The sequence below is a fragment of the Notamacropus eugenii genome, chromosome 2 (assembly GCF_028372415.1).
Source record: "Notamacropus eugenii isolate mMacEug1 chromosome 2, mMacEug1.pri_v2, whole genome shotgun sequence".
Lineage (NCBI taxonomy): Eukaryota > Metazoa > Chordata > Mammalia > Diprotodontia > Macropodidae > Notamacropus > Notamacropus eugenii.
Genome location: NC_092873.1, coordinates 297069202 through 297095800, shown reverse-complemented (window position 1 = coordinate 297095800; position 26599 = coordinate 297069202). Strand labels below are relative to the sequence as shown.

The following is a 26599-nucleotide window of genomic DNA, read 5'->3' as shown; positions in this document are numbered from 1 at the left end:
TCTACCTGACTGTCTGAGGAGTCAAGCCAGCCACCTGCTGTGTGTGCCTTAGAGTGCTTTTGTTGGTTCACTTTTGTCAGTGCCAGCAAATTGAGCAGCAGCTTCGCCCAGTAGAATTTCCAGAGGACAAAGTCAGCAAAAAGCCTGATCAATAAGTCAACGAGCACTTATTAATTGCCTACTATTTGCCAAAGTTTGCTCTGGGTGAATATCATTCATACCTGCTCCTCAGATTAGCTTTAGCTCTAGGTCATATGAGATAGCATTGATTGTTTTAGCCACTCTATTTGATAGCGTTTGACAAAACAACCAAAGGCCTAATTTTCCTGGCCTAACCAGAAAAATCTAAATGTCAGGTACAAAGAGTAAAAATTACTTACTTTCAAGGACATTACCGATGGGGAAAGAAAACAAATGGAAATTTTACCATTTTGTTCAGAAAAACAACATTTTGATCAAAATTGTATAGTTTCTTTTTCTTCACTTCTGAGGAAGGATCCCTTTTTTTTTTTCTATGAGAAGTATTTCTTACAAAAATAGAGATACTCCAAGGTTTACCATATGGGAAGGAAAGAAAAGTTATACTGGTACTAAGAAAATTGAACCAATATGAAAGGTATGTTTCTATGCTTCATAGAATCTTTTATACTACATTTTCTATTCCTTTAAAAATGTGGTTAAGTTCTATTGTTGGCTTTTATTTTTATGTTATGGTCATTTATAGAAATATCCTGCTTCTTTCACCATGAACCTCCCCTCTAACAAAGAAAAACGGCTAAGCAAAACCAGTACGGTGGTTTTATCTGATAGGGGATGCTATGAATGCCAAGAGGAAGGAGACAAACTTCTCCAAGGTCAATGCTGGTTGTTATAATCATTCGGTGTCTGAAATTGTTCTAGGGAATCTTTTGCATTTGTATTCTCAGTACTTAGCATAGTCTTGTCACATAGCAGACATTTAATAAATGCTTATTGATTTATTGTCATTTACTTTGTTGCAGTCTTGATGTATGTTGCTCTTCTGGCTCTACTTACCTCACTCTGAATCAGTTCACATAAGGTTTCCCATGTTTCTCTGAATTTTTTATATTGATACTTTCTTATGACCTGATAATATCCTGTTGTAATCATACACTGCACTTTGTTCAGTTGTTCCTCAATGATGCTTCTCCTCTAATTTAGCACTCTTGCCTCCTGTATAACCCCTGCTATGTACTCTTGCTTGGTGCCTGTGAAGGGATCTGTTAAGGACTGTAGGTGAGCTGGGTCTATAGTGCTAAATGAATCCTTCCCACTTGGAGTGAAAGAGGCAGGAAACAAAGGTTGCACTTGACAACCTTGGTTGCACTAACTCCTTTTCTCTTGTCATGGAGTCTTCATGAAATTCCCCTTAGTTATAGCTCTCTGTACTCTGAGAGTCAGTGCCTTTGTAAAGTACATAGCCCGCACTGCTATCTGCTTTGGATGGCAATGGTTTCCAGCTGTAGGTATTATCTTCCATTGGTCCAGGGTCTCTGATCCCAACTGAAGGCACTGTTACCAGCCCAGTCTCTCCAAAGACTTACTTAGTCAACAGGGGTTAGAGCTCCAGTTTCTTCCAAAGTCTCTTCTGCTGAAGAGCTCTTACCACCACCATCACCATGCTCATTCTCTGAGGTAACAGCTTAGTCAAGGAGAAGTGAGACAATCTCTGTTTGTTTGATTTTGGTTTAATTGTTGTGGGAGTCAGTATTAGGCATCCTGGTACAGGGGAAAGAACTTTGGATTTTTGAGTTGGAAACCTAGGTTCAAATCTTGACTCTGTCACTTACTAACTGTATGATCTTGGGCAAACCACCCAAGCTTTTTGACTCTTTACTTCCTCATCTATAAAATGAGGGGGGTAGACTAGCCGACCTCTAAAGTCCTTTCCAACTCCACATCTGTGATCAGTCCATGGTAAGCTTTTGCCGACAGCCACCCCTTCCTGCTGGATATTCTCCCTTCCTTTGGTTTCAGAAATGCCTACATTCTCTTAGTTCTTACCTGTCTGATAACACTCTCTCTATTGTTGACTGCTCAGACTGTTCTTCCCTGGGGTTCTTCTGTCCTTAGTCTCCCCTTCTTTTCCCTGCACTCCCTCCTTCAGCAATCTCATTCATTCCTGTGCCTTCAACTATGACCTCTATGAAGATGATTCCAAAAGTCTGACTTCTCCTGAGCGTTAGACCCCTACCTCCATTCCCTCACAGGACATCTCTCTCTATTTGTATGTCTCATTGATACCTTAAACTCAACAAGTTCCAAACCAGGCTTAGCTTTTCTACTAAAACTGTTCTACTTTCTATTTTAAATTACTTTTTAATTTGTTTTTATTTCTTTTTTATTTATTTCATTATTTTCCAATTATATATAAATTTTTTAAACATTCATTTAAAAAAATTTGAGTGCTAAATTCTCTCTTTGTTTCTTCTCCCTTCCCTCTCCTTGAGAAGGCATATAATCCAATATTGAGTATTCATGGGTATTTATGCAAATATTAGCCATGTTGTGAAAGAAAACAAAGATTTAAAAAAGCCCAAGAAAATAAAGCAAAAAAAAGGATGCTTCAATCTGAAATCAGAGTTCATCAGTTCTCTTTCTAGGGGTGAATAGAATTTTTCATCGTGTGTCCTTTAGAATTGTCTTGGATCATTGTCTTGATCAGAGTGTAAAACTGTTCTACCTTCTGGCTTCAGTGTTACTATCAGTTCTCCAAGTGTGAAAACCCAGGGTTTGAAATGTTGGTATTTCTTTGATTCTTTCCTCTTTCTCACTTTCTTCATCCAAATAATTACCAACTTCTGTTGGTTCTACCTAGTATTTCATCCCCTTCTCTGTTGTCCCCACTGTCCCATCATAGCAGAGACCCTCCCCACTACACCGCTGCACTATTGTAGTAGGTTCCTTGGCTCTTTCCACATCTATATTCTGTGATACCCTTCCCTCAGAAACTACCTTCATGTAAATATCTGAGACATTTGGGAAGTATGAATGGTTGGACTCCAAATCAAACTTTCATGTCAAAAGTACCCTTCAGAAGAGAGAGTGGCAAGGCTATCTCTTTAAGTGGGGGAAAGATGCAAAGGAAAATCATGCTGGTGATCACCACCACTCCAAACATTTTTCTAAAGGTAGAATAAGTTTAATATGAACACCAAGTGCCATTCTGAAAGGGATGAGTAGTCACATGAGAGCAACCTTCAGGGTGAGAGGCATATGGAGAAAGGCAAAGCACCAACAGCTTGTAGCCACTGTCTTGTCTTTTTCACCAGTTTCTTTGTACTTTACCACCAGATCTTTGCAAGGTGAGGAATAGGACAACTGCCTTGGTTCAAGCCTGGAGTCAGCTGTAGAATGTCCAGCAGTAAGAACCCTGGAGCCTCTGCTTCTACCTCTGTATAATTTACTTAGGAATGAGCTCCATCTCTGGCAGCATAAGACAGGCACCCCACTGTATATCTGACAGCTTCCTGAGCTGAAAGAAGTTATCCTCCCCATCTGCTAGCGCATGGAGTTACTTTTGAAAGCCTTTCATCAGTCACTGCAAATCAGCAGGAATGCCATAAAATCGGAGATTTGAAAGGGACTGACTAGGCCCATACTCCCCGTGACAGAAGGTCCAGAGTAGCCCACCTGATTGGTGAGGTGGCCTACTTGAGAATTTTAGGGAAAAAAGTTTTCTCTAATTAGTTAGCACACACTGACAAGTAGGTCAGTAGGATCCAACTCCCTGTTTCCCATTACTGTTGTATAACTGATTACTACCAAGGTGTCACTCTGCTTAAGCTTGGATCAATTAGCAATTATAATTGAAGTGGAAAGTAATTAATTTTATAATTAAATTCTTGCAGCTTTCATACATGGATTTTTGATCCTGTGGATGAGAATGGAAAAACGTGGGTGCTCTTGACCTTCTAGAGGAATGTATCCCCTCTATGGTGTTCGAAAAAATTGTTTTCAGACCTCTGTTTGAATCCCTCAATTAAAAAGGAATTCAAATGAAACAACCCATTATATGGAGCTGAAATCTATTTTCTTTGATTTCCTAACTCTCTTCTCTAGAACCAAGCAGAATAACTTCAATAGTTTATGAACTCACAGATTCAGAGCCAAAAGGAACTCTGAGGTCATCCAGTCTGGTACCATTTAACAATAAAAGACCTACCATTATAGGTGAAGAGACTTGACCAAGGTCATATAGGTAGAAATTAGCAGTCTGGATTTAAACTCAGATCCTCTTACTCCACGTTTTTCTACCTTTATATAGCAGCCCTTTAAAAAGCTGAAAACAGCTAAACTATTTCTTTAGCGTGTCTTCTCCAAGCTAAATAATCCTAGTTTCTTTGAGAATAATAAGAGCAGTTAGCACTTCACATACATTATCTCCTTTGATCCTCACAGCCACTCGGTAAGGTATTCTACAGATTACCCCAGGCTCAGAAAAGATAAGTGACTCTGCCAGATCCATAAGTAATAGGTGGCTGAGGCAGTATTCAAACTCTGGTTTTCCTAACCCCAAGACTAGCACTCTACCTGTTGTGTAGACACTATATGTGTCTCATATGGTGTATGTTTGTGAGAGAGGTGGAAGAGTAACAGATATTTGGTGGTGATTATGGTGATGTTACCAGCTCTAAGGGTAAATTCTCTCCAGAAGAAAGACAGGTAAGATCCAAAGTATAAGTGATTTTCTCAAGATACCATATCCAAGGAACCAATATAAGAGTATGAGTCCAGGTGTTCAGTACAGTTCAAGTCTGGGAAGAAGAGAATGTAGAATATAAGGTTCTCAAGAGTAGAGACTGTTCGCATTTTTGTCCTTATAACATGGTGCCTGATACATAATGGGCCTTTTCTCGATGCCTGCTAAAGTGAATTGGTGAATTGAAGTGGAGCTACACTATTAGGAGTGGCTGAGAAACAACCATTTGAAAGGTACATATGCTCCTTTAAAACCACCATTTTATTACAGTGGTGATCAGTCCCCAGCTCTGCTTTGCTCTCATATTTGGGCCCATAAGATGTGGGAAAAGAAACCATTTATCCACCCAGATTCACAAAATTTGAGAGTTAGAAGGACCTCATTAACCATCTAGTCCAATCCATACCAGAAAAAAAGATCCCCCACATCCCCAACAAGTGGATCCCCCATATCCAGCATCTTACTGAAGACCTCCAAGGAGAGGGAATTGGACCCTTCCTGATGCAGCTCTTTCCACTTGCGGTTTGCTCATTTAGAAAGGCTTTCCTAACATCAAGCTGAAATGTGGCTCTTTGACCAGATTCTCTTGGTTCTGCACTCTGGGACCAAAGAGAACAAGTCCAGTCCTTCTTCCTTGTGACAGCCCTTCAAACACTTGAAGAAAGCATCCATGTTTTTCCAGGACACTTCTCCAGGATAAACATTTTTATTTCCTTTCTCATAGAGTATGAACACAAGACCTTTCACCATTAGTAGCTGCCCTTGTTGTTGTCTGAGTGCTTTCCAGCTTAATGATGTCCTTCTTACATCTAAATTAAACACAGTTCTCCAGATGTGTGGTTTGATCAGAACAGAGCACAGCTGGACTAGTAACTCTTTGTTCTGGAAAGCTGTCCCTTTCAACAGCCCAAGATCTCATTTCCTTTCGTGCCTGTCATACAACTGTTGATTTCTACTTGCAAATCACTAATACTTCAGATATTTCCCCAACAAACTGCTGTCAGATCGTGCTTCCCCTGTCTTGTAAGTCCAGCTTAAGATTTCACATTTGTCCCTGTTAAATTTCATCTTATTGCATTCAGCCCAGTGTAGTTTGCTTTAAGATTTTTTTGGACCCTAATTTTGCTATTCATGGGAGAATGATCTCTTTCAACTTTGTGGCATCTTCAGATTTGTGACTTTATACAGGTCCCTGAAAAAAAATTAAACAGCACAAGCTAAGCATATCCCGGGACCTCAAGGCTTTGCTCTGATGGAAAGCCTCTACCAATCATGGTCATTGGCTTCCATGACTGCTCCTTGAGCTCATGACTCTGATAGCAGTAGGTACTACCCAGGGGGAGGGGGGAAGAGAAAGAAAAAGAGGAGGGGCAGAGGGAGAGGGAGAGAAGGGGGAGAGAAGGAGAGGGAAAGGGGGGGGGGAGAAAGGGAGAGAGAGGAAGGGAAGGAGGGAGAGAGAATATTTACTAAGTACCAATCACTGTGCTAAGCACTGGGAATATAAATAGAAGCTAAAAAAACAATCCTTGCCTTCAAAGAGTTTCCATTCTAGTGGGAGAAGATAACCTGCATAAAGGAGCTGAAAGGGGGCAAAGGGTGCATGGTGGAGAAGTTGTCTGGGGAGTCATAGGTTGGGCCAGTCTGAAGTGAGCATGACTGGAGTGGGTGCTTCCTCAAATGGAGGTTCTGGGGAGGAATCCACCAACTGGAGGGATGGAGGCATTGGCACTGTGGAGGAAGATGTGGAGAAGTTATTGAGGGAGTCATGGAATGAGCCAGGTTTCATGAGTCTAGGATGTTGTGGATGAAGACATCTTGTCCCTCCACCACTAGGAGGGATGGGCAAGGTGAAGTCTGGAGTGGAGGTGAGTATTTCACAGCTGGAGAGATCTCAGAGGTCATCTCCACCAACAAGAATCCCCTTCTACAACATTCTAGAGGAGTGGCCAAGTTGCCTCTGCAAAAAGACCTACGATGATGAAACCAACCACCTCCCAAGGTAGCCCATTCGTTACCTTTGAGCAGCTCTAACTCTTAGGAACTTTTGTAGTAAGAACTAGACAAGATCAAATGAGATAATATTTGAAAAGCACTTTGCAAATCTTAAGACATAACATAAATGCTAGCTATTATTAAGAACTATTAGAATAATAACAATGAAAATAATATCTAGCATTTATATCCTCATTTCCAATCCAGCTGCAATCACTCTGAACACTTGAATTCTCCACCATGTCCCCATGCCTATTACCTCCTCCAGAATATAATGCTTGTTGGTGCCTTTCGATATTATTTTGGCTGCTCTTAGAGTATACTGCAAGTCAGCCTGGCATCCTCTAGGTGTTCACTGCCTAGGCAGCTGTAGAGGGCAGGGCAAGTGCTGAGGAAGATGAAGGTTAGAAGCTGGAGTTTTCATGAAGAGTTCTTTTCTGAGTGGAATTCCTGGAACAGTGGTCAGTGGGTCACTCTGATGTTAGAAGCAGTAGCACTGGAGATGAGATACCAGATGCTGGGTTGTGCTCTTTCTCTGCTCATGTGAGGGCTGATCCTCCAACTGCAGAGGCCTGGAGACAGATGAGACACTGGTGGAAATCCTGGCTTTGACTACTCTCTCTGGGCAAGTCACTTAACCTCTCAGAGCCTCAGTTTTCTAATCTGTAAAATAAGGATAACAATGCATGTTGTACGTGTTTCATAGGTTCCTTGTAAGGACCATATGTAATAATATCTGTGAAGGGATTTTCAAACTTTAAAACACTTTATGAATAGCAATTATCATTATCACCATCATCATTATTATTCCTTACCACCTATTCAAGGGCAATACTCAAAGAGAACTAAAAGCATCCCCATAGTTCTGGTGCTGGGGAGTGAGCGCTAGCCCAGAGTCTGGCTGTTTGAGACATGCATGCATTCTAGGTCTCATGTTGCGGAGCCCTGGGCTCAGAATAGGACCTTCCCCTGGTTCCAAGCCATGGTTGAATTGGGCAACCCCAGCCAACTGATCACCAGTCCGAAGCAGATTACTTAGAAGGAAATTAGACAATAGTGTCCAACTACATTAGGGATTAGGGCTGTTATTAGGCTAGAGAGGGAACCCCATCCTGGGGAAATCAGGGACAGTTTGTCAGGTATAAGTATAAGTGCAAAGCTTGTTGGGTTATGAACCAGGGGCTTCTCAAGAAAGAAGGTCCGAGGTACTAAGAAAGGAACAGGAATCAAGACTGGAACAGGAGATTTCATACCATAGAGGTCAGAATCATAGAGACAGGGGAGAACCTCAGAAGCCAGCTGGTCCCCACTATGACACACCAGGCAAGTGGTCATTCAGCTTCTGCTTGAAGACCTCCATAGAAGGAGAACCTGCAATCTCTCAAGGCTGCCAATTTCACATTGGTTAGCTCTAACTGTTAGAAAGTTTTCTTTTTTCCTGATTATTGAGGAACTATAAAGGACCTAAGAGGGCATCTATTCTCCCTTAAAATTCCCTCATTTTATAGGTATTGGTGATTAAGAGATTAAGTGACTCATCCAAGGTCACACAGGTAAGGAGTAATAGGGAATCTTCCTCTCTGCATCTTCCACAGGTTGGTCTCATTTCTGTCCTCTCATGTCAAACAGATCAAACCTAATCCCCCTTTCCTAAGATGGTTCTTCAGACCCTTGAACATACGATCCCCTCAATCTTCTCTATTTGTCAGAATAAACATCTACGGATCCTTCAAGTCTAAATTTAGGTCCTGTGCCAACCTAGTTGCCTTCCTGTGGACACTCTCCACAATGTCCTTATCAACATCCTTGCTAAAATATGATGCCTAGAACTGTATATAAGAGCAGGAAGGACCATCACCTCCTTATTCTCAGACACCCTTCAATGATCAAAGATCACCTGAGGCTTTTTGGCCACATCACATGACTTGCTGACTCATAGGGAGTTTGTGGTTCTCTAAACCTCCCAGACCTTTTTCAGAGAAAATTATGTCTAATCATGCCTCCCCATCCAGTACTCATGAAGTAGATTTTTAAATTTAAACTTCTTATCAGATTGCAGAATTTAATAAGAGGCTTGTTAGTGCAGCTAGGTGGCAAATGCATAGAGCACCAGGCTTGGAGTCAGGAAGACCTGACATCAAAGGTGACCTCAGACTCTAATTAGTTGTGTGACCTTGGAAAAGTCACTTAACCCTCCTTGCCTCAGTTCCTTATCTGTAAAATAAACTGGAGGAGGAAATGGCAAACAACTGCAGTATCTTAGCCAAGAAGACCCCAAATGGGGTCATGAAGAGTTGGAGATGACCGAAAATTAATGAATGTTTAGATGAATCCACAAAACGACCTTATAATACAGCTTTTCATCAAGTTTTACCCTTTTGGCAAAGTCCTACCCTTTGACAGTGTTTTCCATCCATACCTTGCTGTGATTTGAGACCTTGTAAGCATGTTTGGGTTTTTCCTTGTCCCTTCCAGATTGGCAAGGCTGTAGGAATGGGCAATGACGTTAAGTCTCTCCTTAGCAGGTTTTAAGGTCATTTCACACTTCTTTACATTGAGTGGCAGTCACTAGATAAGAGTGATTGACTTGCAGTCATGAAGACCTGAGTTCAAACCTGGATTCTAACACTTATTAGTTGTGTGACTCTGGGTAAGTCACAACCTCAGTTTCCTCAACTGTCAAATTGGCATAATATTTGCTCTTATCTCCCAGGATTATTGTGAGGATTGAATGAGATAGCATTTGTAAAACACCTGGCACAAAGTAGGTGCTTAATAAACGCTTCTTTCCTTCTTCTCCAATTTTCAATGTCCATCTAAAATATAGCATGAATACGATGCCCTAAATATGATCCTGATCACTGGAGAACAGAGTTGGACTATTCGCTTCTTTCTTTGATCATAATATTTCTATCAAAGCCATCTAATGCAGAATCAGTCAGGGTTTCTTGTTTTTGTAGCAGTTCCATCACACATTTGAATAGAGCTGCAGTGGACTTTTCATACAGACTGAGGTCTGGCCAGGTTTTCCAGTTAACTCTGAAGGCAGGACTTTCTATTTATCCTAATTAAGTATCATCATTTAGACATGGCCCTTTCTTCCATCTACTCAAAATCTACTGGAACCAAGATCATTTCCTGGCATTCACTCCCTGCTCCTGATTCCAGTTTTGTGTCCTTTGAAGATGTGATACTATGAAACAAAAGAGGAAGGATGAGAGGAGGGCAGCATCTGAATGTGCAGTACAGGGAGGCTGGGGGTGGGAGGAAACATGGGCTAGAATACTAAATAGCATCTCCTCTCCAAAGGGCCCTATAATTCTAGCTCTGTAAAATGAACCTGTGTCTCAGTTGATCAAGTTGCCTTTAAAAAACATTTAGCTGAAAAACTCCAAATTTCCAGTAGACTAGGGATTTTACTCCATTAAAGGAGGATCTTTTGTTAGTTAAAAGATCTTAGTGGATAGACTGCCAGGCCAGATGTCAGGAAGACTCTTCTTCTTAAGTTCAAATCTGACCTCAGACACTTACTATGTGACCCTGGGTAAGTCACTTTCCTCATGTGCCTCAGTTTCCTCATCTGTAAAATAAGCTGAAGAAGGAAATGGCAAGCCACTCCAGTGTCTTTGCCAAGAAAACCCCCAAATGGAGTCACAAAGAGTCAGACACAACTGAAATGACTGAACAAGTTGGTTAAAAGAGGACCTTTTTTTGTTTGTTAAATAAATTGCCAATTGCTCTAGGAAAGTAGAGTGAATCAAACCTGTGTTTGGAGTCAGAGGGTGTGATTTCAAATCATAGCTGTCCCACTATCTTGGGCAAGTCATTTTACACTTCTGAGCCTCAGTTTCCTCTGTTGTAAAAAATGAACAAGGATTCTTTTAGCTCTACCTCTGTTTTCCTGATATTCTGGAGTAGGAATGGGGATTTCCTTCTTACTTTTCAAAGTGATATAGAGAAAGACACCAGCCTTACAATGTCTGTAGTTAAAAGAATTAAAACACTTTAAAAATTCTGCTGACATTTATTCATGTATCTACTCTGACAGGTTAATTTGTTTTTTAAGATTGGCCTACAAAATCAGTAACATCTTTGCCTCTCAGGGGACTGGCAAATAACCAGGGTTTTATTTTCACAGCTATGGCAGAAAGATGGCATTCTCATTCACAAGAAGTCAATCAACCTAAAAAAAAACCCATACTTTGGTGTGAGAGGAGAGGAGTGAATGTTCTTTGTTCTTCTGGTCCCTTGATATAAATTTGCGAAGTAATCTAAGCAGTGCTGTGTTGGTTTGCTCTTTGAGGAAAAAAAAAATGTACTGCAGGACACACTTTTAAATACATCTGTATTATTAATATTTTTTCCATCATTTTCTTACATCTAGAAATCAACAAAAGATTAAATCAAGCACTGATTTGTAGTTTGCTGATTTCCAATATGTAAATGCTCACATTGAAAATTTAACAATCCCTCTCAAAAGTCAGTTTGAGCTGGTTCCAGGACAACCCTAGACATAAGGTCAAGCAATCTCATGACTGGATTCTATTGGGTGTCAAGCTTCTTTGTCAATTGCTTCCAAGTACTGCTACACAGAATTGAGTCTTTGTGAATCCCAAACTTGTAATGATCAGCTTTTCTACAAGGTGTTGAAGTACCCATAGAATGTATTCAGTTTGATTGAATATTCTGATGGCTTTGGGAAAGAAGGCTTTTGAAGCTTCTTAGGGAAAGCTATTCACCAAACATAAAATCCACAGCAAACCATTGCTTGATGGATAGAACCTTAGAAACTAAGCAGTCCAGCTGCCTCACTTGATCAATTAAGAGACAGAAATTCAGAGTTGGGATTATCTGTCCAAGATAACTTCATCTTCCATTTCAACACAGATTTGTATAGAATTAGGAAAAAGCAATACTTGTTACTTATATAAAACAAAACAAAAAAACTAGTTGTTTTCTAGTGAGTATAAAAACACACAGACATATAAACTCATTCAGGTATAAGTTTTTATGAACTTAAATCACATGAATGGATTTTATGCTGAGAATCTGAGCTGACTGAAAATAGTCTAGTTGAGATTTTAAGTTAAATTCATAAGTAAAAGTTTCATTAGCAAGTTCTTAATAAGAGCAGCACAACATGCTCTCAGGCCAGGGTATCTAGGTGGCACAGTGGCTAAAGCACCCAGCTTGGGAGCAAGAAGTCTCATCTTCCTCAGTTTAAATCTGGCCTTAGAGACTTATTAGGTTTATTTGCCTCAGTTTCCTCATCTGTAAAATGAGTTGGGAAAGGAAGTTGCAAATCATGCCGATATCTTTGCCAAGAAAATCTCTGTGCTTCAGATGGAACTCTGTCCTTCTAATTACCCTCTGTGATTATGTTTTTCAGTTGTGTCTGGTTCTTTGTGACCCCATTTGGGGTTTTCTTGGCAAGAATATGGGTGTGGTTTGCCAAAATTTACTCTTATATTGAAATTATCCCCAAGGTGTGCTTTGTCCTAGGAAATGATGACATTCTGAGTATTATTAATTGGGCGACATATTCAACTGGACAACCTCAAACTTACTTCGACAGAACCAAAATTCTTCCATTGGCATTCCCCAGATGTTAACTGAAGGGAAACCCCATGCACTGATGATTTGGATGATGTATAGAGTTTAAAAGTTCTGCTTAAAGAAATATATTTCCCCGCAGTGGAAACCACATGCCCCAGAATAAAGATTAAGAACTAGTAACTCAGTAACTGCCTGGAGAATATGGCTGAGTTATAGATGATTTGCTTGATGGCAGGGATGATAAAAACAGTGTGGAAGGGGCTCTTTTCTAAGGATTTGAACTGTGGCCCAGCATTCTTGGCAGTAAGAAACAGTGAACATCTCTGAGTCCATCATAAGATCTTATAGAAATGGAGCCAAGTCAAGTGCTTTGTGCTATTTACCAGCTCCCAACGATGACAGTCTTGGATCCAAGTAACCTTGTATTTATCCATGATATCTGCATGAGCCTAAGAAAACCAGAATACAGTGTGGCCTCTCAGACTTTAAGTGTAGGAAAATGGACGAAAAGGGACATTACCTCACCTTACCAATTAGATCTCATCTCTGAGCTTCAAATGGAACTTTCTTTGTCTTTCTAATTACCCTCTGTGATTGTGTTTTTCATTTGTGTCTGGCTCTTTGTGACCCCATTTTGGGTTTTCTTGGCAAGGATGCTGGAGCTGTTTACCATTTCCTTCTCCAGCTCATTTTACAGATGAGGAAACTGAGGCAGAGTTAAGTGACTTGTCCAGGGTCACATAGCTATTAAGTGTCTATGACTGGATTTGAACTCAGGTTTCCTGACTCCAGGCTCAGCACTCCGTCCTCTGTGCCAACTAGCTTCCCTTCTCTAATTATATCTTCTCTGTTTTCACTATCTTCAACCCAAGTCAAAAGGCAGGAAGACTTTTGACTCTTCCCCTCTCATCCTACCCTCAAAATTCACTACAAAATGGGATGAAGATAGACCATTAAAAAATGAGAAATAGTTTAGTCTGCTCCTAATGCATCTGGCAATTTTGGGTTGCTTAAGATGGTTGGTGGAACTGAGGAGAAATGCTCTGTGGGGCTTGGGTCTAGGACTTTGTATCAAGACTTAGAATCTTAGCAATATTTGCAAGAAAGGAGAAATATGCTATCCAAAGGGTTATTTCATGTTAAAAAGCTACTGCATACACTCATTCCTGTTTTAAGCAGATAATATTTTCTAAATTGTTTTACCCTACTAAATGTGGAGTATAATTTTTTTAATCTTTCACTTTATTTTTAATTTAACAAGCTTTCATTTTCTCTCCCTCCTACCTCCACCTGCCAATGTAAAAGAAAAAGAAAACCAAACTCTTGTAACAAATATGCATAGAGAAGCAAAACAAATTTCCATGTTGTCCATGTTCAGAAATGCAGGTCTTATTCTATCTAAAATCCATCACTTCTCTGTCAGGAGGTTCATCATCAGTCTTCTAGAATCTTGGTTGACCATCACATTGGTCAAGGTTCTTAAGTCTTTCAAAGTTGTTTGGTATCATATAAATTATTCTCTTGCTCACTTAACGTCCATTAGTTCATACAAGTCTTCCTAAGTCTCTCTGAAACTAACTTGTGTCAGTTCTTGTGAATGAAAAGGGAATAACCCTACTATGTGCTAGGTACTATGCTAAGCTCTTTACACATATTATCTCCTTTGATACTCACAATAACCTTACCAAGTGAGGTGTTGTTATTATCTTTCAATTTTACAGTTGAGGAAACTGAGGCCAACAGAGATTAAGTGACTTCCCCAGGGTCTTACAGCCAGTAAGTGTCTGAAGCTGGATTCGAATTAAGGTCTTCCTGATTCCAGTCAGTACTCTATCCACTGCACTGCTTAGTTTCCATGGCATAAGAACATTCCATTATAGTTATATGTCATGATTTGTTTAGCCATTCTCTAATTATAAGCACCCTCTTAGTTTCCAGTGCTTTGCCACTTCAAAAAGAGCTATTGTATTTTTGTACCTATGGGTCCTCTTCCTCTTTCTTTGAGGTACAGATTTAGTAGAGATTGCTAGAGAAGAAGTTTGCCTAAGAAATGCCAGGGCTGCCAGACGACCAAGTCCAGACTCTCTTTCTAACAATGACACCCAAGACTCTGTTGGAGAAGGCCAGGTTGGCTTCTATAATTTTTTTAAAATTTATTTTTAATTTATGGAACAAAACAAACATTTCCATAGCACAGCATGATAAAAAAAAGATGAATGCACCTAAAACTGCACATCTATTATATACAGCTCTCTATTCCTTTTAAATATATATTAAAGTTATCATGTAAAATTTTTTCTTTTTTTCTTCCCTCTCCCCACCCTCCCATCCTAGAGATAGCTACCCTTAGATACATGTGTGTGTGCATGCGTGTGTGTGTGCATGTGTGTGTGTGTGTGTGTAAGATCATTCTATACATACTTCTATTCTATTCTATTTTTCTGGATGCAGATAGCTTCTTCCTTCATATATTCTTTGTAGTAAATTTGGGTATTTATAATACTAAAAATCAGCCACTCAACGTTGTTCTTAAAACAATATTGTTGTTACTATACACAGCATTCTCATGATTCTCCTCATTTTGATTTTCATTATTTTGTGCAAATCTAACCATGCTTTTCAAAATCATCCAGCTCATTGTTTCTCATAGTACAGTAGTATTCCATCACTTTTATACTACAATTTGTTCAGCCATTCCCCAATTGATGGACATTTCTGCAAGTTCTAGTTCTTTGACACCACAAAGAGAGCTGCTATGGATATTTTAGAACATATAGATGCTTTTCTTTTTTCCTTAATCATCTTTGGAAATAGAGCCAGTAGTGGTATTGCTGGGTCAAATATAGTATAGATAGTATAGATAGTATAGATATAGATAGTTTAATAACTCTTTGGGAATAGTTCCAGATTGCTCTCCAAAATGGTTGGATCATTTCACAATTCCACCAACAATGAATCAATGTCCCAATGTTTCCACATCCCCTCCGACATTTGTGTCTTTTCCCTTCAATCATTTTAGCCAATCTTATAGGTATAAAATGATATCTCAAGGTTGTTTAATTTGTATTTCTTTAATCAGTAATGATTTAGGGCATTTTTTTGATGATTATAAATTGTCTTGATTTTTTTATCTAAAGACTGCCTGTTCACATTCTTTGACTGTTTATCAATTGAATGACTCATATTCTTATGGATTTTACAAATTTGTTTATATATTTGAGATGTGAGACCTTCATCTGAGAAACTGTGTATAATTTTTTGCCCAATTTTCTGCTTTCCTTCTGGTCTTGGCAACATTTGTTTTATTTATGCAGAATTTTTTATTTAATGTAATCAAAATTATCAATTTTACACCCCACTCTGTTCTCTCTCTTGTTTATTCATAAATTATATGCCTTTCTATGAGTTTGTTAAGTAATAAGTTTTATGTTCTTTGAATTTTCTTGTAATCTCTCTCTTTATAACTAGGTCATGCATCCAATTTGACCTTATCTTGGTAAATGAATAATACTGGTGACAGTGGGCATCCTTGTTACATATTCACTCTTACTGGGAAGGCTTCTAGCTTAGCTCCATTTACAAATAATGCTTGCTGACGGTTTTAGGTAAATGCTTTTTTACCAATTTAAGGGAAAAAAATCTATTTATACCTATACTTTCAAGGTTTTCTAATAGAAATGAATGTTGTACTTCATCAAAAGCTCTGTGCATCTACTGATACAATCATATGATTTATTTTTACTTTTAGGATTCATACAACCAGTTACATTAGTAGTTTTCCTTATTTTAAACCTTCCCTGCATTCCTGGTGTGAATCCAACATGGCCATAATGTATAATCTTTGTAATATATTGTAATCTTTTAGCTAGCATTTTATTTAGAAATTTTCATCAATATTCATTAATGAAATTGATCTATAATTTTCTTTCTCTGTTTTTACTCTTTCTGGTTTAGGTATCAGTATCATATTTGTTTCATGAAAGGAGTTTGGAAAGATCTCTTCTTTGCCTATTATTCCAAATTATGTAATATTTGAATTAGTTGATCTTTAAATGTTTGATAGAATTCACTTGTAAATTTATCTGGTCCTGGTGCTTTTTCCTTAGGAATCTCATTTATGACCTGTTCAATTTTTTTTTTCTAAACTACATGTTTTTAGATATTCTATTTCCTCTTCTGCTAATCTAGGCAATTTATATTCTTTTGTAAATATTCTTCCATTTCACTTAAATGGTTAGATTTATTGGCATATCATTGGGCAAAAGAACTCTTATAATTGCTTTAATTTCATTTTTGTTAGGCTTCCACAATGTTTTAAGTAAATGATCCAGGTAGATGACAGTGTAGATACATCTTCTATAGTTTTCTCTCATTTTTCCACTTGTGATACTGGGTTCCATATCCACTCACAGAATCTCAGCGCTAGAAGGGAACCTAGAGATCACCTAACCTCACTCCTATTTAATAAATGTGGGACTTTGGACAAGTCACTTAACTTGAGTCAACTTAACTGAGTTTCTGCATTTGGAAAAGGAGAAGTTTAGGTTAGATTGCCTCTGAGGTCTCTTTCTCCTCTATATCTCTGATCCTATGTTCTCGTCATTTAAAAAATGTGGAAACTAATGAATTTTGTCTGCATCAGGTCCACGGGCTCTTTCTGGGGTTCTAAATGAGGAAAACTCTTCATCAACACACTCAGCCATTGGGGTGAGATTGTACTGTGGTATAATGGAAGAAGTCTGGATTTGTCATCAGGGAGTCCTGATCAAACCCTGGCTCTGATATTTATTAGTGATCATGGACAAAAGATTTTAATTCTCTGTGCCTCAGTTTCCTCCTTTGTAAAACTGGAGTGGTAATATATTCATTACCTACTCCACAGGGTTACTTGAAGAACATGGTCTGCAAATGCAGAGGTACTATATAAAGATGCATTATTATCACAGAGTTCACAAAGTATAAAAAAAAAGCCCTTTTCCATAGTTCAGGCAAGGTAAAATTACATTTGTTTTCTCCCCCAGAATGAACTTACTAGGAAGCTATGGAAAAAGAAAAGAAAAGCCAAAGAATGAAAATAAATTTTTTTATACTATTATCATCTTAGCAAAGATTGGCTTAGCCCGTGCACCCATTGGAGATTTTTGCCTTGTGTCAAACTCATGTAGTGTTGACTATGAGACAATGCTACTCAAGGCTGGCCCAAGGTGCCATTTTGAAGCCAGATGGGATTTTTAGTCCCTCCCAAAATCAACTTTTAGTGTTTTCTCTTGATGTAAGCAGTCTTGATTGCTCTTTTTGGCCCTAGGCTGTGCTATAAAGCTTTGTTGCTTTTAAATTTTTATTTTTTAATTATGAACTTAATCTTCAAACATCTCAATATAAAAAAAACAAAAAAGAGGATTATAAATGAAACTCTGAACTTCTGTTATATATAGTTTATCAAGCAGTGGATAAAGAGCCGGCCTCAGATTCAGCCAGTTCTGCCACATACTGGCTGAGTGACCTTAGGCAAGCCCCTTCAACAAGGAATCTTTGGAGCCATATGTTAAAGACTGGATAAAAGATACCATAATGAGTGTAAACACAAAACTGTTTTGTGACCCTCTTATAAGAGGTCTTCAAGCAAAGATTGGATGTTGTTAATAAAACATTCTGGTTCAGTGATCCTTGCCTTCTCTTCTCAGATCCTTTCCTGACCTCCTCCACCCCCCACATCATCCCTCTGGAGGAGACAAGGCATTGCCATTAGCTGCTCACCAAGGTTTTGTGAAATCACAAAATGTCAAGGAAAAGGAAACCTCAAAGGCCGCCTAGATTAACCTGAATCTGAGCCTGAGCCTGAGCCTGAGCCTGAGCCTGAGCCTGAGCCTGAGCCTGAATAGGAATCCCCTCTACAACATTCCTTATTAGTTGTCATCCAAGCTTGCCTGAAGACCTCCTAGGGAATGAAGTAATTTCCTTTGGGGGCATCTCTAAATATTAAGAACTTTTTTCTTTGAATAGGTCTCTCTCCAGCTTCAATTTCCACTCATGATCCTAATGTCTTCTGGGGCCATATGGAACAAATCCAATTTTTCTTCTACATGACTGCCTTTCCAATGTTTAAAGACTGCTGTCATGTTCCCCATAATTCTTGTCTTCTCTAGGCTCAACACCCCCAGTTTCTTGAACTGATCCTTTTATGGCAGGGTTTTTAGTCATTTCACTAAATTATTTGGGAATGCCAGTTTGTCAATGCCCTTCCCAAACGGTGGTACCTGGAACAGAATAGAACTCTCTCAATATGGTCTGATCAAGGCAAAATAGAGTGAGTCTATCAATTTCTTCACTCTGGACAAGATCTTATCTACCCATAGCCTTTGAAAGTGTCAAACTTGTCTCTCTTCCCTCTGATACAAAGTTCTGTGAAGTTTGGATTCAGTCAAAGGGCCACCACAATTGAGGATCCAGAGGGCCATATGTGGCCTTGAGGCCACAGGTTCCCCACCCCTGATCTAAACTATGATTGAATTAGTTTTGTTTGGCTCTGTTAGTTACACTATCAACACACTATGAGTTTGTGGTCTACTAAAAAACGTAGTTTCTTTAAAAATGCAAACTGTGTTCATGCCTCCCTCATTCTGTGTTTGTATAGTTGATTTTTTTGAACCCAAGTGTAGGAATTAACACTTATTTAAACTTCATCCTGAGAGACAGTATCACATGGTGGATATAGAGCTGGTCTCTGAGTCAGCAGGACCTAAGTTCATCTTGACTCTGACTATGTAGAACATCCGGGTCCCATTTAACTATGTCAGCTTATAAGGTGCAGAACAGTTGTTGATCCCAATTTGCCTTGATAGAGAAAATTGGCTCATGGGTAGCTTCTTACACCAATGAATAAATTATATGTCATCTGCAAATGAATAAGCATGCTATCTATGACTTCCTCTAAGCTGCTGATAAGAACAATGAATGGCAAAGTAATCCACTAGAAATCCATATAGACACACTACCCTTTATAGGTAGTCATTGAACCAGTTTCAAGTCACCTAACTATAATCACCTAACCCACTGACGTCAAACTCAAACAGAAAAGGCTGCATATTGATTTAGAAAACCACAAATTAACATTATCTATGATGTATTTTATTTTTATTTAAACATTTCTCAATTACATTTTAATCTGGTTCAAGCCACACTTGGGAATTTCGCCAGCCACTTATGGGTAATGAGGGGGGCAAACCTCTGATTTAACCCACATCTATTTATGGGTTGTACACAAGGACATCATATGGGACTTCTTAAAAAGTCTTGTTGAAATCCATGTAAACTATGTCTATAGAATTCTCTTGATTTACCAGTCTAATAATCACATCAAAAAAGGAAATTAAGTTAATCTGGTACTATCACTTTTGATGGATACAGGGAAGCTCCCTTAGCAGTTACTATTGCCCTTCAAAATGCTTTCATTCATTTGAAAGTATAATCTAAAATTTTGTTAGCAATTAGAGTCAAACTCACTCACCTATATATACAGTCCTTGAGTCAGAGACTCTTTTATGAAACAAAGAGCTCAGGTATATTTTGGGGGATTTTCTTGCTCTTCTGATTTATAGTTTCTTATTTAGACATAATTCAGCATCAGAAGTTGGCTGTGTGCCAGGGCAGCCACAGATATTCAGATGGTTTCCCACGATTCTATTGACCACCACAGTCTTGAACTATGTGAAGGCTTCTGAGATTGCTTGTGGAAAGTTCTGAAAGAAAGAAGCCAGAAACAGAATAAGAAATCTGTGAACTAGGATTGTATCATTGGGTCTCCGTCACTTACCTAAGCCTATGCAGCCTTTTGCACAGCCAAGCCCATGGAACTGGGCATGTGCTTTTCAGCCCTTCAAAGCCACCTACAGAAACAGTTGTTGATCAAGCCACCAGTTAACATGGGGCTGAGGCAAGGCAAGAATGACTATGACCAATGAATGCTGAGCCCAGTAGGTTGGATGAGATGACCCAAGTTGCTCTTAGAGACAAGTTCTTCCCCCCATGGTCCAGAGCTGGGGAGAAGGTGCGGCTATTGGGAAAAGCAACACTCCTTCCAACTTTGTGCTTCACTTCTTTCTAAACAGAAGAAATTCATGCAGGGAAGTCTTGGTTTCTGAGTGTACCCAGTCAACGTGTATCCCCATGGTGATTTCTACTCCTCCCTACCATTTCTGTACATTCCTTTGCCACTGATTATTATAGTATCACATAAAATAAATTAGTTTTCTGTTATGTGGGCAATAGAAATTGAGAGTCATCATAGTCTGGAAGAATCTGGCAAATCCATCCAGTGCCTAGTGAGGAACAGGGAAGCAACTTTAAAAAACGAGCTCTCCCTAAGCGCTCCCAAAGCCAGGGATTCTGCTGCAGCTGCCTCTATGACTAGCCCAGGGCCATAAGTAGAAGTAATAGGCAGAAAGTGATTAGTAACCTGCCGTGAGTCATATTTCCCTGACTAGAGATGTTGTTGTTGGAGAGGTATTAAGAGAGAGGAGAGCTTTTATCTCTGGGAACCTGTAAGAAGCACACTTCTGGGTTTCTCTCCTCTCATTTATCTTTTCCCCTTACATCCATTGCAATTTATGGGATTGTTCTCCCACAACAATCCTGTTAGACATCAGCTGTGTTGTGCAAATGTACATGTGGGGAGCTGCACCCATGAGCTTTCTATCTGTGTGACACTGGAAACCCAGGATCATGAATGCATAATATACTCAGTGTCCTGAAGCCCTTCCCTGCTTGTAGGAATGCAGTTCCTAGTATCACAGGACCATGTTTTAATTTATTAAGAGGAGGAAACGAAACAAATCCTTTCTTGGTCAACCATTAGTCCCAAGGTTAGGTAATTCCCAGTGTAACTAAACAGTTCCTAGCATGTTGGCTCCAATGTGAAGGTAGTGACCCACAAGTCCCAGGGGCCACACTGCTCTCTGTCTCTTCTTTCTGCCTTCTCCCTTTCTCTCCACATTATTGTAACATACAATTCATCACTTTTCCAGGCAAGCCTAGAAATTCTCTATAAAGTATCCCAATCTTTAAGTGTTGTCTCTCCATAGCAAAACAAGGGTTAAAAAAAAGTATCTTTGGTTGCTCCCCCCTCCTTACTACTTTCTTTCCCTTCTTCTCTCCTTAGTTACCAGTCCCTTAAGATGGAGAGGTGGGAAAATACAGTAGGTGGGGGAGGTGAGGGAAGGTGGGAGCCTAAGAGGAACAATTTTCCTGTAGTTTGGACACTCCATCCTCCACTTTTTGAACATCGGCACAATATTTGCCCATCTCTCTGGGCTTGCTGACCTTCCAGCTTTCTTTAGATTTAAGGCTGTTCTATACTGGCTCTGCATGTCCCCTTCCCTGTCCTAGAGGCTTATATAGTTCCAGATTCTTGGAATTCCCTCTTACTCTTTATGCCTGAATTAATTTCTCCCTGCCTTTTTTTTTTTTTTTTTTTGCCGGACAAACAATACAGTCACTGAAAGCTCATAATCCTCAAATTGTATACATCAACCAATCCATCAAAGGTGTGACAAGGCATTAAGGAATTGTGAAGAAGTCCTTAATCAACTGTAAGAGGTAGGGCTATTATTAGCCATCAGCTGAAGAATGCTGTGCAGAAGCTCCTCTGGGTCTTTGCATGATAATAGCTATACTCGTTACCATGAAGTTTGAGGCCACTCTTTTTATGGACAGGTATGTATGCATGGGAAAACATGACTCCAGGCTTTTGGGGGATGTTTTATACCAGTTTACTATCCCATGACAACAAAAATAGTCCTATAAATAGCTAGCATTGATATAGTATTTTATAGTCTGCATTTTACAAATATTATCTCATTTAATTCTCACAACAATCCTGGGAGATGGGTGCTACAATAATCCTGATATTTTACATATGAGGAAACTGAGGCAGGCAGAAGTTAAATGACTTGGTCACATGGCAAGTAAGTGTCTGAGGTGGGATTAGAACTCAGGTCTAGTTGACTCCAGGTTTAGCGCTCTTTCCACTGTCATCTAGTTTGGTGTGTCACATGGCTAGTGCGTGTGTTTATCTCATTGTGTATCCTCACAATAACACTATTATCATCTCCATTATATAGATGAGGAAATTGAGGCTGAGAAAGGTTAAGTGATTCACACAGTAAATTTCTGAGATAGAATTTGACTCCAGGGTTTCCTCATTCCAAGTTCAACTCTCATACCCACTGAGTCACCCAGTTGCATTTTGGTAACAGACCATATAATAAGTAGGTCCCCTTTTTAAGAAGCTAAGTGAAACTTGATATTAACAGCAAGCATACCAGTAGAAGTTTATGCGGGGCAATGCTAGAAACCCAGCCTCTCAGAACTACTCCCAGAATCCTTAGAGTAGCAGCTGGCCTCCTTTTGGGAGTCTGGTCTGCCAATAAGAGGATGAGCTGGGGAAATGGCCCCGGGGAATGCTACATACACACACACATGTGTATGTGGACACGTGTGATTATACATCTATGTACTTATTTTTATATGTGTATATCTAATCAGACATTTGAATTTGAAAATATTTTATAGCTATACTTAAAATTCTTATGTATTTTAGAATATATGCATTTTTAAATTTACACATACAACAAAACATTCTGTGCCAAGGGAAGAAGAAAATCATTCTCTCACAGAGGATATGTCAAATGGTTGAAAATATTTGCTCAAACATTCCTCATTTCCCTTAATAACCTGTTGTGTTATCAATCTACTAAATATAAATTTAAGATACATATAATGCTGGTCCATTCATTTAAAAAAATTTCTACTTATTTTTATTGCTATCTGTTATTTTATATCACTCTGATTTCTAAATATAATCCCTATCTCTTCTCTCTCCATCCATCCATCTAAAGATTAAAGGCAATTCAGCAAAACCAACCAACACATTAGCTATGTGAATGCTGTCTGAACAGCATTTAGAACATTCCACCCCAGTGGTCCTCCACCTTTGCCAACCAAGGTTGGCCTTCTTGGCTTCTGGCCTTTTTCTAGGCCAGACTTGGCCATTATAATGACATCAGGTTCAGTTTTAATGTTATTGTTCCTGATTGTTAATATAGTCATTATAACACAACATTGGTAGAGACTTACATCTGCTGGCAAACTAGAATGCTGAATGTTTATCTATGTGAGGCCTAGAGATCAATGACTGAAAGGTCTCCTCTGACGAGGGAGGAAAAGAAGTCTGAAAATAGTAAGCCCTGAGAGAGTAGAATGGGCTTAAGGAACAGACTCAGAAACAACTACATTACAGGGAGGCTGGGGGAAAGCCAGCTAAGTCTCCAGGTGCAGGACTGTTGTTTATTCTGAGTGAAGTGACAAAGGAATGAAAAGGTCAGACTCTAAGGCAAGCACTGGCTAAGTTCTGTGGGAACCACATGGGGTAAATACAGAGTAGCTGGAGCTGTTCATGCTCCTGAGAATAGACGTGATGAATTTGTACTTTCCCATTTCATTTTCTCAGGAGGGAAATAAGCATATTTCTCAATCCCTATTTCGTAACAGTTTGTTTTATTTTCTATTTTGTTGTTTCTTTTTGCAATAAAGTGGTTAACCAGTGAATGACTCGTTTATGCAACTATGGCGAAGTGAGAGGTATCAGGTGGTAGGGTACTGAAGGCTGAAGGAGGGGAAAGAGAGAGAGAGAGAGGGAGAGAGAGAGAGAGGGAGGGGGAGAGGGAGGGAGGGGAGAGAGAGGGAGAGAGAGGGAGGGAGAGACAGGGAGAGAGAGGGAGGGAGAGAGAGGGAGGGGGAGACAGGGAGAGAGAGGGAGGGAGAGAGAGTTTTTAAAATAACTGCTAAGCTTTGTCATCATAGGGGCTCAGAGTTGTACAAAAGAGAGAAGTTGGTTCTCATTTGTATCGCCTCCCAAAATCAGAGAGAAAACATGGATGCTGGCTAGTCCCAGACAAAAAAGCTTAGCAATACTGGTGGAAAGTGGTTTGTGATTACTTTATTAACTTCCATTTTCTCATTATTTCTTCTCAGGTTTAAAAGAAAAACTTCACCTTCAGGGGGAATGACTAGGGAAGAGGTCATACTCAAGGGGAAGAAAGAGGGAGAAAGCTAGGGAAGAGTAGTTGTTACTTGTCAGTTCTTGAAGAGGACCATGACATCAGCAAGATGATGCCATGACTTGCAAGTGAATTGGATTTAAGTGAAGGAGGATTGTCCAAGGTCATGAGCCCTACTTTCTCCTCTGAAGTCATTTTGGTCCAATGGCAAGATATAGGTCAGGACAACTAGAGATGGCCCTAGATACAGTGGAAAACCATATCTTTTTAAGTTAAGGTCTTTCACAGGTCTCAGTTTGACTGAGGCAACACTTATTCAGTGATTAAGGCTAGGTAAGAAACGAGGCAAAGAATGGCCTCTTTTACCTAGTCCAAAAAAAAAAAATCATTCTGGGAGGGGAAGACTCTGAGGGTTTCTGGAAAAACAGAAATAATTGCTATTTACACTCACTCTGAGTCATAGGACCCAAACAATGACCAAGTGAGGCTTGGGCTGGGATCTGTTGTTGACCAATCAATGAAAACCAGAATAATCTGGATTTAAAGTAAGCTGGCACAACATACAGTCCACATGCCACCTGTGCCCATCAAAGTTTCTCCTGTTTGTTACATGGCCCTCGGCAACCAACCAATGTCAGTTTGTCTCTAGTTACCTTTACTTAGAAAGTGAGCCACTAAAAAAACCACCTGTGGCCCAACGAAGTTTAGCCTATTTAAATTTTGGCCCCTATGTACTGCCAAGTTGTGTGGGTCTGGTTTAAGATATGGTCCTGAAGAAATCTAGCCCTTAAACCCCAAGATATCTTGTGAGGTATCTTTGATCAGTGATCAAAATTTATATTCCTTTGGGCAGAGAACCCATAGGTAAGGGTATGATTCCCTATATGCACAGAGGGAGAAGAGGGAGGAAGAGAAGGAGGGAGGGAGGCAGGGAGGGAGAGAGAGAAGGAAGAAAGGAAGAAAGAAAGGAAAGAAGGAGCTGTGTTGCCCAACTCGAACTGGCCAATTGGGTGCCAATGAGGCAGTTACTAATACTCACAGGTTGTTGTCTGTTCTTTCATTCTTGAAGAGGAGGGACATTAGGAAGGTGATGCCATGACTTACAAGTGAATTAGATTTAAGTGAGGGAGAGCTGTGCAAAGTCACCAGCCCCTCACTCTCCTCTGGAGCCATTTAGGTCCAGTGACAAGATATAGATTGGGATGACTGAAGATGGCCTCAGGGAAAGAATGGTACCACCCACACAAAGGGTGGAAGCCAAATAAAGGGAATTAGTTCCAGTTCATCAATACTAGCTTCCTAGAGCATAAACAACTACTTGACCTGCTAGATGTATATTCTTTTCTTGGTTCTGCTTACTTGAGTTTGTATCAGTTCATATAATTCATCCTATCTTTCTGTAAACTCTTCATATACATAGTTTCTCATAACATAGTTGGGGCAGCTAGGTGGTGCAGTGGATAGAGCACCAGTGCAGGAGTCAGGAGGACCTGAGTTCAAATCTTACCTCAGACACTTGACACTCACTAGCTGTGTGACCTTGGGCAAGTCACTTAACCCCAATTGCCTCATCTTGGGTCATCTCCAGTCATCCTGATGAATATCTGCTCACTGGATTCAGATGGCTCTGGAGAAGAAATGAGGCTGGTGACCTGCACAGCCCTCCCTCACTCAAAACAATGTCAAGTGCAAGTCATGTCATCATTTCTCTGATGGCATGGTCTTCTTCGGCAATGAAGGACGAACACATATATAGCACAGTATTCATATTCAATATTCATGAACCATAATTTTTAGCCATTTCTCAAATGATGGGATCTACTTTGTTTCGGATTCTTTGTTACTATAAAAAATGCTCTTATATTTTAGTGTAAGATATCATTCTTTCTGTCTTTGACTTCCTGGCAATCCATGTATTTTACAGATAAAGAAACTGCAGCCCAAAAGTGGAAGTGACTTACTGAAGGTCACACAGCTGCCAAGAGGCTCAAACAAGATTATAGCCTATGTCTCCTCACTCTCAGTTCTCTAGTGCTTTCACAAAACTATAGCTTTCCTCATTATTTTTGATATCCTTTTAAAAATACTGATTGCTGAAGGCTGTGGGAATAAAGCAGGAGGTCAGGCAGACTTTATTTTGTAAAGATGATCATGTTTGTTTCATCTGTGGAAAACTACAAAGGTCAAGGTCAATTTTGTCGATTTTCATCTAGTAATGGAAATTTCCTTGGGAAAATTCTGTTAAGAGAATAATTCTTTTTTTCCTTTCTCT

General features: G+C 39.5%; 1 protein-coding gene across 12 annotated transcripts in view; it reads left to right on the top strand.

The window, feature by feature from the left end:
• Nucleotides 1–26599, top strand: part of VTCN1 (V-set domain containing T cell activation inhibitor 1) — a 97661-nt gene that overhangs the window by 28527 nt on the left and 42535 nt on the right. Inside the window, exon 2 of one of the 12 annotated variants that reach the window (XM_072644490.1) lies at nt 21762–21982. The exons of the other annotated variants lie outside the window; for them this stretch is intronic. The gene's annotated coding sequence lies outside the window, so the exon portion shown is untranslated. The remainder of the gene's footprint in view (nt 1–21761; nt 21983–26599) is intronic. 12 annotated transcript variants of the gene reach the window in all.